We start from the raw sequence: 16,529 nt of genomic DNA on the forward strand, positions 1-16,529 counted from the left end.
GGTCTACTCACATAACTGCATTTCTAGGATTATGCTGAAATCTAAAGCATCTGCAAATATTTGTCATGATGAGGTGTCAGTATGAAATCACAAACATACAAGGGGATGGACTTGCAGTAATGTCCAGGTTATTGTCACTCTTCCATCACATGAGATACACACCCAAAAACCAAATGAGATGTGGGAGAAGTCACAAGTGCACAGGTAAACCTGTAAGATCCTGGGATGCCTGAATGTGTCTGCAGGTCCCACATATGAAATCCACTTTCAGGCAGTGACCCAATGAAGACCCGAGTGCTCACAGAGCTGATAAAGACTCTATTTTTTATTATTTTTGTTTGTTTCAAAATTTTGTTTGGTGGAGAATGGACATTTCCTTTGGAGAATTAAAAAAGGTAGAGGGAGGGCAGGGGGAGAAACAAACAGTGAACGAATTTTTCAATGTTTGGTATCCAAAGGGGTAACGTAAAAAAAGAAAAATACTGTTTTGAATTGACTCAAAACAGTAGGGAAAGCACATGTTATTAGTACAACACATGCTTCTCTCCTCCTCCCTTCACTTTGCCCTCTCAGTACACAACAACTTTTCTACGCTCCCAGCCTGAATAAACAAGAAAGTGGGTTTCCCATCCGCATTACTCAACAGTAAAGAAAAGCAGGAAAAGGGAGGAAAAATTAAAAGCTATGTGTACGCAGTTAAGCAGAGACATATTTGAACATACTCTGCCCATGCTTTGAAATGCTTAGGAGCAAGGCGACTCAAATCTGGAAACCGTAGAGGTACATCAGCTCAGGTTCAGAACTGTGCTCATATGTGCTGCCTTTCAACACATTCACATTTCTCTTGCACTGCTTATTCTTGCTCCAGTCCTTTGGAAAGGGATTATCCAAGGTAGTTACTTGCAATAACAGGGGTTTAGGCTCAGTGACCCAGAAGGTCCTTTAGTCTGAAGTTCCTCTGAGTAGTCTAATTCCCTCCCCAGCCATACTCCATAAGCTGCAGCTTTCCAAGTAATAGCATAATCGACCTTTTCCTTACATACAACAGAAGCTTTTATTGAAAGCAGAAATATTTGTCCGTATCCTAGCACTAAGTTGTACCACGGTGAATGGGCAAAATAGCATTCTGTTTGCACACTAGAGAAAAGAGGTAACACTGGCATCCGAAGAAAGAGTTTTATCTATAAAATCTTTTATTTTAGACTATTAGGCCTGGCTTTAAGTTACATTTTAACCATAAACACAGGAGAAGCTGTCCCAGATGGTGAATGTAAAACGTGCTGTAAATTTTAATGAAGCAAATAAGTCACTAATAACCATAATGCCAACACTGCTGTGTTTTTGGTAGATGTTAATAAAGCAAAATTAAAAAAGAGCATGCAGCATTCAAATAAGTGCCTAAGAAGCCTAATATAATTTGCTAATTCAGCTATTCACACGTTGATTGCACAGCCCCTGGTCATCTGCTCAAGTACAGCTGCTTCATGTAAAAACAAATAAAAAAAAAGTTTTATTGTCCACCAGATGTCCCAGCTTGTAATACTTGCTGCTATATTTCAGGTCACCCAAGGTTCAGGCACATTTAGAAATCGATTGTTCTTGGATGGCCAACCTTGTGACAGTGGTCGAGGCACTTGGGCCCCATGTTTTATCCCACTGGGAGGTGGGAGAGCACTTCTGTAGTGCAAGTGATTTGCTTTTGTGTTATGAATATCACAGGCACCCCAAACAGATAATTACTACTACAGCTCAGGGGAAGAGCTGGAAAGAGCCAGAGAGGGAAGAATTCAGGCAGCATACACCCTGCCTCATAAGGCCACTGAAAACCCATTAACAGGGCCCTACCAGGTTTGTTTTCTTTCCTGAAAATGAATTTATTATTATTAAAGAAAAAGTATCGAAGCACAAGGCACAACAGCCACTGCTGTTCTGCGCCAGCGCTCTCACTGCTCTTGATGGGGAGCTAGACCATATACGTAGTGCCCCAGTGCTTCTCCCCAAGTCACATGTAAAAATCAATGGAGCAGAATTATCAGCTGGAGCTAAAACATCTTGCATCAAGGGTGCCTGCTGGTATGCTGCGCATAGCAGGTTTGAAATCAGCAGGCAATGTTTTGTTTATGGATTTTACAGTACTGACGACTAAGGAAAGGATAGACTGGAGGAAAGGAGAGCTTGTTTCTGCAAACACCTCCTCCTCCAGAGGAGGAGAAGGGCAACAGTAGATGGAAGGAATCTAAGCACAGCCAGGGACCCCTTGCCAGAGCCACGTTGAAGGCACAGCTGTAGCACACAGACCTTAGCACCAGATTCCCATTGGGATGAACTGAGAAAGCTGATGATTTTATACAAGGGTGCACCACACCCAAAATACTATGTCTTTACTGCACAAGGTACAAAGCAACCTGAAACTTCCCAAATGTGTCAAGATGTTTCAGAGCAGCTTTTTCTTAAGTGGGACCTGCGCAGCTTGTCTTAGCAACACGAGCATCTGTTTCTCACCTTCTCCGATGATTTACAAGGAGCAACATCTTGACAGGAATATTTTGCCAGGAATACTGTTGTGCTGCTATACATAATTTACACAGTGCTGCAGAAGACAGGAAAAGTTACACGTTTGTCAGGCGTCTACCTCTCAGTGTACTGTTCTTTTCAGTGCACTGAATTTTTGCAACTGTATGCAGCCAGCAGGATCCCCTAGAGCTTAAACTTGCATTGCAATTAATAGACCAGTGACTTGATCAAAATCTTTTCCTCTTGAGCTTTACTACTATTAGCCCCAAAAGAGAGAACAACAGCAGAAACAGAGTATTAGTCAGCTACCTACTCATTCCACATAAAAATGGAAGTCCCTTCTGTCCTACCAAGGACTGAATTTTGGGAGGGTTGTTAATGTCTGTGAAGGGACTTTACGTCCACGCTTGGACAGCTTTAAACCATCAGTCTAGCTGTTCTCCAAACCCTGCATTTCTCACATTTGTTCCCACAGTTTGTCAGCTCCTCCTTGCCCATTTTTCCCCTCTCAGCATTTACTTGCTCCTCATCCCCACAGTCGACTTGCCACGACGCCCACGCAAGCCAGTTTATCAGAGTCCCGTCTACTCAACTTCTCATTTTATTGCCATGTCTCAACTGATAACCACAACCAGGTCCTTGAGTGCCCTTCAAGTCAAAGTCCTCCTTACAGTTGTGCCTGCTTTCCAGCTGACACTGACAAGAAATGCCACTACATCTTTTATCTTTCTCCATCTCTGTTTTGAACATTTATTCCCACCTACCTCAGTAGCCAAACCATGTTTCTGTACTCTGCCTCTTTGTGGGGCACTAAATGGCCAACAACAGTCTGAAGGAGGTGGAACAACAGCTGGCTCAGTTGACTAGGCTGCACTAAAGCCAAGGACGCACTGCTGCTGGTACAGGAGCTATCCAAGGAGCCCCGCATCTGCGGGGCCTTCTGCTATCCTGTACACCAGCAACAGAAGAGCAGCATAGCTAGGGATAAACTGGGTGCTAGCTGCAGGCTCGCTGTGACTTTGGGTCAGTCACTTCATCAGCCTCAACAGTCCGTTTCTGACACATCAAAGCAGCAGAAATATTGTTCAGAAATACAGTGAGCATACATTCATCTAAAAGAGTGTGGAAGAGACTCAGGGAGAGTGAAATGCAGTGGCTTCGAACATCTAAAGGGATTAGGTCTGAAGAAGTTGGATCAAATTGTAATCATGTCAGGAGAAATCCACCTACATGCCCAGGGAGCAAAAGATCTAGCTCAGGACTTGCAAACAGATTATCACTGCAAATGCACAGCCTTGCATTTTCCACACAGTTCACATGGGACGTGGTGTGTGCGTGCACACACGCTTCTCAGCCACCTGCCCAGCGCTCACACAACAGCTCCTGGTTAATTACCCGTAGCCTGTTCTATGCCTGCACTGGGTTTTGCTACAATTGGAAAGCTGTCTTTTCATTACCCTTTATCACAAGTTCCCAAAAGCTGTGACAAGTGTTGGAAGGACTAAATCAAATTTAAAAGAAAAAAAGGGGGGGGGGGGGGCGGGGAAGCAGAGGTGGGAGGGAACAGAGACACAAGAGGAGATACCAGTCCTCAGCGGAGCCAGGGTGTGAGAGGAGGGAGCAGGTGCAGGGAGAGACTTCATGCCTCCCATCCATTTATTCTGCCACCACATTCTGCAGAGGTCCCAATACCAGGCTTTTCATCCTGGAGTGACACTGGCAGCATGAAGCCCCCGTGAAGACAAAGACAAGCCCAATCTGCTCCATGCCAGGATGGCAGCCCCGGCACCCAGGCTGCCCTGGAAACCCGCCCTGGCTGCAATCACTCTGCCTTTGCTGGCAGGCAGCAACACAGCACCAAGTGCCACTCCTGGCTGTTGTACAGGCTCCTTACAGACTAATCCTCTTGGAGGTTATCCTAATGAATTAGCAGCTACTGGATTAGCTGGGACACAGGCTGCAGCTGGAAGCTAACCAAAATTTCCCCTTGTATCTCTGTCTCTAATCATCAATTTTAGTTTCCAGCTATCAAAAGAAATTTTTTTTGCCCTTTTTAATCATCTGCTCTGTTGAAGTCCCATTGACTTGAATAACAGTTTTGTTTGACAAACTATAAAATTTGATTCTACTTTTTTAAGACTCGGTGTCATTTTTAGGTTATTGCTAGCTCTCACAGTTTCATTGTCAGGCAGACAATAACAGGTATTTTTCAAGCTGCAAGGACTAGAGTCCTGGGATTATATGACTGAGAAAACAATATGTGACCGAAATCTCAGAAGGCAAATGTGACGAAACCCAAAATGGCTCAGAAGGCAAATGTGACGAAACCGTGATTATTTGTCAAGTTCTCATTTTTAAGCCAATTTCAGGAGGTTTTGAACATTGAGGGTTGAACACTTCGTATCATTGCCAGCTCCTTAAAACCAAATTTGTCCTCTCTGCTGTTTCAATTATGCAAACTGCACTGTATCCACAGACAGTGTTTACACTTTCAATAACAGATCTTAATATCTAAGCAGACATGCAAGCAACTGTTATCTCACTGTGGTTTCTTTGAGCATTTATCATAAAATGTTGTTATTTTCTTGGGACTGTGCAATTAGAATTCACCCTTTATTGGCCTCTGTCATACTTTGAATTATCCATTATCTAGGTTGTTACTAAACAGCTACTTTTGGTTCTCATTTCATTTTCAGTTTCAGAGAAGGGTTAATTCACCTAATTCAGTGGACTTAGGTCTTGCTTGCATCAGCAGAAAATAAGAATTAGAACTTCCTTTTTCCAGCCTTCTTCAGCAGGTACAGGTCTGATCTTCTCTGAAGCCCACGGAAGTCAGAGTCACCCAAAGGTACCGTCAGAAAAAGGTAACTTGAGCCAGATTCTCAGCTGTCTGACATCTGATGAAATCAGTAAATCAAATCTGGTAGTTTCAGTTAGGCAACATCTGAGCATCTCACCCATATGGGTGAGAGAAAGCAATAGGACAGGAGGAATACAAGAAAGCCTTAAGGAGCCAACAGAATACATGGCACTATACGTGGAATACATGAATACTGATAAGGGCTTTTTATCTTCTTCCCCTGCTTTTGCTCCTCAATAATACTTCTACTGAGCTTTTTCCTCTAGATTTCACAGTTCTCAGTCACCTGTGTAACTGTAGCTGATACTTTTTTTTCCAGCTAACAATAATCCCCTAGCCACATTATTGGTTTAAGAATCTCAGCCAAAGGACAGAAATAGGACTTGCCATTCAAATTAGTATGAATATATTAGCATATGTTTTAAACTCTAGGGAGTTTGCGGGGGGGGATGTTTTCCAATCTGAAGCTAAATTTGTATTTGAATACTGGGAACACCTTTACTGATTGTGATCTGACCTAAATGGTCCCAGATTTGATGTATTTTGGAGATACTGGCATATATTTTTCTTGTCAATACATACGTGAAAAGGCGATAATAGATCAAATACTCCAGTCTAAAAAAAAAAAACCCACAAATCCTAAAGAGAAAGCCCACCTATAAGAAAAACAGACAAATTGTGATACAAGAGGGCTACTGACAGATACGTTCAAAGCGCAATTTCAGATTTTCACTTAAAAACTTTCACACAGGGAATCTCTTTCTGATGATAGCTAAGTACGTTTACCTCTGTACAGCACAGTGCCCTTAGTAATGCAACATAATGCTTCTCTCCCTTCCCCTGATTCTCACTCTTTCCACATCCCTAGCAACATGCATGGTACAGTACAAATGCTTCAAATAAATCAAGGGCCCAGTGTCTATGGAGTAACACAGAAAGAACCAAGTGCCTCCACAGGCAATGGTTTGGAAATCAGTGCAGCACAGGTGAAATACGCTTTTGCAGCTACTGCAGAGGTTTATATATATGCACATTACCAGCCAGAGGTCCATTGCCATGTACCGTGATACGACGTGTACCCAATTATGTGCTACCTCAGTATCTGTGTGGCCTCTGTGTTTTAGTCTAGATCACATATTCCAGTTAATTTATCTTCAGAGTGCCCTAGGAAGATACAGATGTGCCACCAACTTCTCAGGGACTGGAAATGAAGCAAACAAAATTTAAGGCCTCCATCAGGCTACATTTAATAAATAATTAATTCCTAATAAATATTTAAAAGGCAAAAAGCAAAACCAAAAACATACCAGTGGTATCAAGAGTGGGATTCACTGAGATACAGACTGTTTAAATGAATTCGAGTTTGACTGAAGATCCAGGATTATTTACCTTGATGTCACTTTTATCACCTCCATAATAATTTTATTTTTATATTTTAATGCCAATAAGACATACTACCCTTTAAATTAAAAGAGTATCCATTTCCCCCCCTCAAGAATGCTTAATCATCCAAACCTAGAGTGATTCTGAAAACTTCACATTAAGTGTGAATCTGTAGCAGAAAAATGAAAATGACCCACTAGGAAAAACAAGCTTATGAATGCTCCATGTAACTTCAGTCTATCCGTAACTAGTGTGTTTAAAGGTTGGCTAATGAAACCCGTTTCATTTAAGTAAGGTGGTCTCCTTTCACATTATATTTCTGCTTACTATTCATGGCCTGCCTGGGCAATACTCTGTTAAAATCCCATTTTAAAACCCCTGCTTGTGAGATGACATTTTAATGTAGTCAGTGCTCATCTCCAGAGTTTTTCCTATGAAAGAACCGTGTCTGTTCTGCAGAGATAAAGCAAGAACACACACAGACTCAAAACCCCTCGCGAGGGGGCAGAGGTTCAATGCTAGTGTTTCTGTTCTCTGCGCTTCTTCATTAAGTAGTTTGTTAATGAAAAGCCTTTTTTGGTTTTTGTTTGACAGAAGCAAAGCATTTGATCTGCTAAACCCTTTATACCTGGTCAGATGCTCATCCCTCTCATCCTCCATCACCACAGGACTACCTGCAATCCCCCTCAAATGCTGGTTCTGCTTTGGAACCCACAGGGATTTCGCACAGCCTGAATTTGTATTAGTTCATACAGCACATTTACCTCCCCCTACCCTCTGCCTCTGCTTTATCAACAGATGTCTGTTGACTTGCATGGATGAGGATATTAACAGCTCTGGGGGAACATTTTCCTGGGCTTGTCCGTGCAAGGTGGCACTAGCCATCTCTTGCCATGCTCAGTGCCACAGTCTCAGCATAGCTGGGCAACTGCTGCCCAGACATGAATACTCATGATAGATGAGGCTGTATCAGATACTGATGACTGGCTTAAAACACCTGCTTCACCAGCACCACGAGAAAGCCACCAAACCAGTGAAATGCCAACTATCACTTATCAGCAAGCGTTGATACTTGGCTAATAGTTAACTTTCTGACCTATTACTCTGCTCTTTCTGTTTATGTACCAAGCCATGAAAGATGAGGGGGCACGCATTTAAGTCACCTGATGGCAAACATATGCCAATATTTACTTGTACTTTTTGATGCTGTTTTTACTCCCCTTGAATACAAACAGTTGTGTGGAGAATAAAAGAAAACCAGAGCTAACTGACAGGCTGACTTTGCTACATACTCCTGCAGACACAGCCTTCTTCACAAGAATCATCCTACAAAAGTTAATTCATTCAGCAGCTAAATATCTAGTATTATGCATCAGTGCTGACTGTACATCAGGCTGGCATGTGGAAAGGTGACTCATTCCTCTTATCTTAGCGTGGGACTAGAACTGCCTCCCTCTCTCTCTGCACTTAATATAGAAGCACCTGAGTCAGCAAACTTGTGGATGGCTAAAGATAGCCTCAGCTCTGCAGCGTATACCAACCGCAGATACAAACCAGCTATGTCAAAACCAATGTTGATGACCAGGAAATACAGGAGACCTGGGCTCTCACAGTCAAAACCATTTTGGCTCTCACATTTTACTAAGTGAAAGTCAAGGGGACAATTAAAGGAGTAATGGTACCAGGCAGCAGCATGAGCACAGCAGCCAAAACATGAGCAAATAAGTGCCAGGTCCTGCACTTTGGTCACAACCACCCCATGCAACGCTACAGGCTGAGGGAGGAGTGGCTGGAGAGCTGCCTGGAGGAAAAGGACCTGGGGGTGCTGGTTGACAGCCGGCTGAACATGAGCCAGCAGTGTGCTCAGGTGGCCAAGGGGGCCAATGGCATCCTGGCTTGTATCAAGAATAGTGTGGCCAGCAGGACTAGGGAGGTGATAGTGCCCCTGTACCTGGCACTGGTGAGGCCGCACCTCGAGTACTCTGTTCAGTTTTGGGCCCCTCACTACAAGAAGGACATCGAGGTGCTGGAGCGTGTCCAGAGGAGGGCAATGAAGCTGGTGAAGGGTCTAGAGCACAAGTCTTATGAGGAGCGGCTGAGGGAGCTGTGGTTGTTTAGCCTGGAGAAGAGGAGGCTGAGGGGAGACCTTCTTGCTCTCTACAACTACCTGAAAGGAGGTTGTAGCGAGGTGGGGGTCGGCCTCTTCTCCCTAGTAACAAGGGACAGGACGAGAGGAAACGGCCTCAAGCTGCGCCAGGGGAGGTTTAGGTTGGATATTAGGAAAAACTCCTTCACTGAAAGGGTGGTCAAGCATTGGAACAGGCTGCCCAGGGAAGTGGTTGAGTCTCCATCCCTGGAGGTATTTAAAAGACAGGTAGACGTGGTGCTTAGGGACATGGTTTAGTGGTGGACTTGGCAGCACTAGGTTAACGGTTGGACTTGATGATCTTAAGGGTCTTTTCCAACCTTAACAATTCTATGATTCTATGAAATCCAAGAGGAACCACGCATACAGCTTGGGGACAGGCAGGACCTTCAGGGGCTGAACAACCAACAAACCACCACTGGAGCAGTCTGTGTGGCAAACACACCTCTCTCGTGTGCCTGTTCATTATAGAGATGATGGGCGCTTCTCACCTATGGCAGCAGGATTCAACTCTGTCCTTCCAACACTGAGCCCAGATGCACAAAATGAATTAGAACTTGGTCATGTTTCAAGACATAGAATCATAGAATCATTAAGGTTGGAAAACATCATACATTCTCTAGCAGCATTTTATTTTTCATAACTTCCTGTTTCTACCTACTGGGTTAAATTTTCTGGAAACATCAAGCAATCTCTAAAATGATTGTCTCTCACTCTTAGAGGAGAAAGATTTCCAGAAGCTTTGAAGACATGAAAAAGAAAGAATTTCTGTTGAGTTTTTCCTGTCAAGAAGAGGAAAATCAGGGTAAAAAGAAAGCAGTAGTAGTCATTTATTAAAATGAGCCCATGAAAGGAAAAAAATTAAGTGCACAGCTTCATTAGCATGCAGTGTATACTGTAGGTAAGTTTAGAATGCAAATAAGTACGTATTTTTTATTTTTAACTCTTAGAAATATGCAAGAAATTGCAATGCTGCACAGGAAAGGCCCAAGTATGGATTTTGCCTCTAAACATATATCTAAAATAGGCACAAAATTAAAGCGTTGAAAATGGACAGCAGCTGTATTGTTAATTTATCAGCTAAAAGGAATAGTTATCCACAGAGTCAGCCAATATCATATGAACAGACTCCAAATGCTGAGACTGATACAGAAGAAACTTGTAGTTTCAGAGGCAGTCTGGGAAAAAAAGATCGCGCCTTTATATGTACTCATTACAATGCATAAAATTAAAAGGGACAGTGAATTTGCCCATGGCATATAGAAATTGTGAATGCTTATACCTTCTGAAAGAAAGGAATTTAAAATATGGAGTAATTCTAGAAAGCATTTTACAATTATGAAGTAATAGTTTAAACATTCTTCTAAAAATTATTTCATTATTATTCTGAGAACTACGTCACGAAGAAAAAGGTTTTGATATGTTAGAATGAAAAAAACCCACAGTATTACCTGGATAAACCTTTATTGTCCTGTCCACAAGGCATTTTAGCCTCCCCTCATACGCCAAAGTATTCAATTTTTGATTGACTTCAACTGGGATTTTTTCTCTGTTATTAGTCTGAAAACTGCAGAATTCATTTTATCAGTGTAAAAAGCCATCCCTCCTAATTTCATATTATAAATAGTTCTTTTCTTCCCCTAAAATTCTTTTCTAGAGTCTAATTCACTCTTGAGACTCCAAATATCAACTACGATTCAATACAGGAATTTCAATAGCTGTGTGTGTTTTTAAGCATTATTAAGCACCAAACCATTTTTTTTAGGCTACTAATTTCCAAACTGAAACTAGATGGCTCTCTCTTTTAGGTGTCTTCACCTCTTTTTAGGTGTCTCTAATACCAGCCTCTCCATATGAATCTTCATGACTGACAACAGGAATGTCTAAATAGCAAAACTATGATCTAGCTTAAGATTTATTAGATTCTTAAAGGACCCAACTTGTATATTTATGTAGGAACAGCAATGAAAAACAATAGGATACAGTTAAAACCTTGAAAACAAACAAAATAAATATTCAATTGTCATTTTTTTTCAAGCAGCTTCTTATTTATTGTCAAATACAACAGTTTCAGTAAGAAAACTTCAGAATTAGGCAAATCTGGTGACTGATGACTGTCTGCTTACATATTATGTGCATCACCACCAATATATTCCCATTGTAGTCCCTAGCTCACAGTAAATTGCTCACACCAGTAAAGCTCTGGAAGATTAGGGAGCAGCACTGACAAGCTCTGAGAAGTAAGAGTTGCTATTTTTTTTCTCCCAGATTTTGAAATGCATACAGTGAGTGTAATTCCAAGTTGTCAAAAGCAAAATCTTTTACACACATTTCAGTCTTGGACACATTTATTTGCAATATGCGATGAAATGCCCAATTATTAGTAACCAGTTTCTTTTTCCACAGAAAAACTTACATTGTGCATGACCAGTGTCATGTTTAATAATTTACCCAAGGAAACCCTGGGACCTACTTGTAATGAAGCCAAGAAGAGAAAGGTAACTGATTTCAACAGTACAAGATTCAATCCACGAAACCCTAAATCATATAACCTAGATATAAACTTAACTTTTGCCCTGTATCAGAGTGTCAGTTCCTGGGGAGTATTGGCCTTTTAATAACATATTTATGAAACACAATTTTTATTTTAATGGTAGTTATGCAACTGAATATATCGGTTACGCAATTTCAGAATCAGAGTCAATGCCTTGAAAAGTTATTCTATTTATCCCAGTCTGTGTATAGCTTGCTGCCTTTATGCTAAGCAGCAAATAATGCTAGTTAAATTAAATTCAGAAAAAAACAAATTCTATAAAGTCTATGAAACTGAAAAAGTTATGACCTAACAGTCCTAAGCCACAATTCCATATGTCATAAACCTTATGTTTCCTTAAAAAAAAAAATATATGTATCTATAATTCTGGCTAATAAGGAAATCCAAGCAAACCTTCCCTATTTTTCAATGTGATTATTGAATTTAGTCTGTGTTATCGCATACTGCCACTACACTGAGCAAAATTTTCAAAGAGTATTTCAGCAGGTTGAAACTGCTTCATGAGTGAGCTAAATAAACATATTCCATCTGTAAATTGCCCTTTATCAATCACCGTCTGTTCCCCTTCCTCTCCTCTGTTTATTCAATATTAATAATTTAATCAGAAAAACAAGCTATTTATAGGAAATGGGAGAGACATTATACGTTTCTACAGTGTCTAATTAAAAAAATTAAATACTTAATTTTCTGGAAATTTTTTGCAACATTTGCAATGAAATTTGCTCTTTTGGTAAACATTTCTGACATTTTTGATCATAAATCAGTTGCAAACACTTCTGAAACTCAATTTATCTGAGACATGGAATGAATATTCATGAATACTACTACTTCTAGTACTTCTTTCATTCTCTTGATGAACTCAGCTAAGCATTTAAGGAATTTCAGAACCTACCTCAAATCTCCAAATCTTGAGTTTGTGAAAGCAACTGTTGTGCAGAACTTGGATTCTTTGGGCCTAAAAGAATAGAAGGAGCATAAAATAAAATAAAAGGGAAAACCTATCAAATTTCACAATTTCAAAAATATTTTGGGAGAAGATACATTGCAGTAAGTCACAAAGACAAAACCGTTTCTATTTTGTCCAAACTGGTTTACTTATCATTACTGATACTGCTTAAAATACATATTTAAAAGAATGAGCTTCTAATATCTGCTTTCTTTGTACAATACCAAAGCTATAGAGAACTGCTAATAATGGATACGAGACCTCAAAATTAACCTAGTAAAAGAAAGACTCGAAAATATCTTAGTACATTACAAAAATCCCAAGTGACAAAGTTGGAGGAGATTTATTAAAATTATGCTCAATAGAAAAGCAAAAGCATATCATAAACAGTAGGAGACTTTTAAACTAATTCTTATTTAAAGAACAACAGTGCATTTCTGTAGTGCGTTTAACCAATTGGGACAGTCCTAATACTGTAATAAAAATAAATATAGTTGATCAGAATGCAAAAGACTGAGAACTCCTTCACTTGTTTAGAAAGAGGAAAGAGAAGGGAGGAAGTGAGAGATCTTTCCCTGTAGCAGCAAGAACAGAGGACTGTGATACATATTAGTACTCTGTTTTATTAGGTCATATTAGGACTCTCTTTTATTAAGCATAGGAGAAATAACAAAGTCCAAAATCAACACTGGAGAAATTTTACATCTGTATCAGAATTAAGACTGCAAAGAAACTCCAAGTCTCCAATATGGTCAGAACCAAGACATTACTATTATTTCTAGCCATATTTTAATCTTCAGTATTTCTAGGTCTGAAAAGTCCTGGTCTGATTTGGGATTTTAATCTTTTCAGCTCCACTGCCAATTAAAAACTTCTGCAGCTTTCAAAAATTATTTAGAGGTGAGATGAGGAGGCAACATGACTGGCATATATTTTACTATTAGATCCAAGGCCATCCACTGCTGTCAAAAACAATCTCAGAAGAAAAGAACATGGATAAAATATGGAGTGGAGTGGTCACACTAGTAGCTGATAACAGTGCCAACTCAAGCATTAGTTTGTTCCCATGGATTGGCCAACCAACTCAAATTAAAAGTACCCCCCCAGACACAGGTTAAGCGATGACTGATGCAGGGGGGGAGTTAGAAGGGATTTAGATATATGCAGAAAGGATCTGAGCAAGGGCCAGCAGCAGTCAAGTCAGAATTCAGTTAACTATCAGAATTTAGTTAAATCCAAGGAGTGTGGGTGCTTTGAAGTTATCCTAGCAGGTCACCGAGGATTACTTTGTTCACAGAAGACGCACCTGTGAATCAGCATCAGCTTTTTATTTGCAGACCCAGCTTTTTTTTTTTTTTCCTTTTTTTTTTTTTCCTTTGTCAGCAGCAGTTAGACTGGGGAAACGAGACAGACCTATGAAAAGCACCATCTATATTGACATGATGCAGCAGCATGTTCTGAGGTCCCTGCCTCCCCATCTTCCAGATGGGAAGATCTGGTCAAAAATCCTATACCCTTGTTCCAGGCTATGCTCCCAAATTTCCTTTCACAGAAAGCAAGAGTACATCACACCTAGAGTGTGGTGAGTGTGTGCCCTGCAGCCTGGCATGGACTTGAGATGTGGCCATGGAGCAGCACACGACACATGAGCTGAGAGCTCAGGAGTGCCTATGTATCTACTGCCTGAGGTGCAGTCCCAACGATCTGAACGAGGAGTAGTCTGAGTTTAAAAGCAGAGCCTAACAAAGACAGGAGCCTAGTGCCTGGCAAGTTAAGAGCAGAGACCAAGTGCAACGGGAATTTTCTCCTCCTCCAGCCACTGCAGGCAAGTGAATGTCAGCAGCTTGTGTGGCAGTTGCCTGCAGGTCTTGCATTCAACTCCATTGTGCTAAAATGTCAAACAGGATCTTTGCCACTAGCATAAACATTTTAGAGAAGCTTCAGGGAATATACTTCAGTGCTTACATTTCTGCTAGTTCTTGTAAGAAAGATCCCTCAGAAACAAATACAGACTGTGACTTGTAGTGAAGACTAGGATTTCAGCTGTGAACAGATGAGGTTTGGGAAGGAAGGGAGGAAAGGAGTCAAGATTTGAAGAATTACAGAAAGGTCAGATGCTTCCCTTACACACGCAGCTCTTTGAAAACAAACCAATGCCACATGGCACTCTTAAAAATATAAGTAACATTGTTCCTACAGCATTTATAATCTCATATCCAAAGTTCCCAAGCAGCAGCAGAAGCCAGGTGTACAGAGAAGAGTGTGACACCAAGGTCCAACTCAGTGTAAAGAAATAAATGCTTCTTTTTGGCTTTCTCTCTGCCTACCAGGGTGGTGATCACATTAAATGGGAGAAGGCAACAAAGGGGCACTCCAAGCATGTAGATGCATGGCCTATATGTGAGATACTGTTCTTCAAGAAAGGATTCTCTAAAGAATCAGCGTTCCTCCTCCTAGTCAAATCTAGTAACCTCTGAGACATTGCATGATGCCTCATGAAACCTTGGCAGAAGATACATGTTCCCACAAGTGCAAACAATTGATATTGGAAAGGAGCAAAGTAATAAATGAACATTCAATGTTCATAACCAACTAAGATGTCAGCAAAGGGAAAATACTGCAGTAATGACCTGTATTTTTCCCCACAAGGTTAGGTAGTCTTTGATTTTAAAAGACTGAGACGTGCAGCTTTATATAGAGACTCTATTCCCACTCCAGCTCTTTTCTTAGACAGACATTACCAAGAGGACAACAAATTACATACACGCACATACGTGTATGCTAGGGAGTGTGATGTCCTGAAAAGATAGCCAGCCTTGTTATTTTTTCATCCCTTGTATAGAATGCACATGACTGCGGTAGGATTGCTGAGAGTTATGAGTTATATGGGGCTATATATAAACCTAATACAAGTTGTGCTCTCACTTACAATTTGAATTAAGTAGAGCGGAGTGCACAATGTGGCTAATTGCATATATTCTTCCCTTTATGCTCACATACAATTTCCTTTCATCTTAAGAGCTGTGTTGGAACAATGAAAAGACTATGCTAGTTTGTATTTTGTTAGCATTTATTTTATGAACTGTGTTCTCAGACTACATATTACTGCTGTCAAGAACCATAAAACTTTAGAGAGAAGCTCCGCTTATTTTTTTTCCTTATTTTATGCTATTGTGGCACTGTCACAAAAAAATATTAAAATGGACAAACATTGCTTCACCATTTATGGCTTCGTACAATTGTTGCACAGTGAATGATACCCAAATAAATTCCTTTTTTCCCCCTTAATTCTGGCAGATATAACAGATTGAGACATTGCTAGACAACCACTAGACTGAAGTAATTAAACAGTGTAATGTGCAAACAGCATTTTAGAGTCAGCAATTAGATCACTCAAATTAGATGTTTTATTTGCCCAAACATGTCTGTAAATCTCATCGAACAAAAGGCTTCATTTAAAAACAATACAGCATCAGACTTTCAAAGCACAATGCTACAGCACTGTAGGCCACTGCCTGTAGTCATGGCCCCATATACCCACCTGCCTGTTCCTTTTCCTACCTGCAGCCCTCTACAATAGCAGAGATCCATCATACTGATGCATTGATGAGACATATAAACACCCCACAGGTAGTCTAGCTCCCTGTACTTATGGTGGTCACTCAAAAGACATGTACAGGCTGTACCTTTGACTGCCTGACTCCAGATTTCTGAACGGAGGAAAATATGATCCCTCAGCAGTACCGGATGATCTGATCAAATGTGTTTATTCATCTTTTGAAACACATTTCAATTTTAAATTAATCTAGTATTTCTGAAACATTCCTGTTCACAGCCTTGAAAATTGAAGTCTTTGAGCCCAGTCAGATGCAACATGAATAAAAGCAATGACCATGATGTGTTTTATTAATTTTGTTATTGTTATCATGATATGTTTGAGAGAACAGTGTTGTAATAAAAATACAGTATCCCACTGTCTGCTCAGCTTTAGACCTGCTTGCACTGTACTAAAAAGAGGAAACCTGATATTCCAGTGAATTTTCTCTGTAGTCCAGGTCCATTTCTTACCTAGAAAATGGTGTAAGTCAATTCACTGAGTACACATGAACCATAAAAAAACTGCCAC

General features: G+C 40.5%; 1 long non-coding RNA gene across 4 annotated transcripts in view; it reads left to right on the top strand.

Moving 5' to 3' along the window:
• Positions 1-5,272: 5,272 nt before the first annotated feature.
• LOC148057521 (uncharacterized) overlaps positions 5,273-16,529 on the top strand; it is a 59,378-nt gene continuing 48,121 nt past the window's right edge. For all 4 annotated transcript variants that reach the window (XR_015700021.1, XR_015700024.1, XR_015700022.1 and 1 more), the window contains exon 1: positions 5,273-5,378. This is a non-coding gene — a long non-coding RNA (uncharacterized LOC148057521). The remainder of the gene's footprint in view (positions 5,379-16,529) is intronic.

The sequence above is a fragment of the Nipponia nippon genome, unplaced genomic scaffold, assembly GCF_047370975.1.
Source record: "Nipponia nippon isolate SJK-2023a ecotype South Korea unplaced genomic scaffold, ASM4737097v1 scaffold_1, whole genome shotgun sequence".
Lineage (NCBI taxonomy): Eukaryota > Metazoa > Chordata > Aves > Pelecaniformes > Threskiornithidae > Nipponia > Nipponia nippon.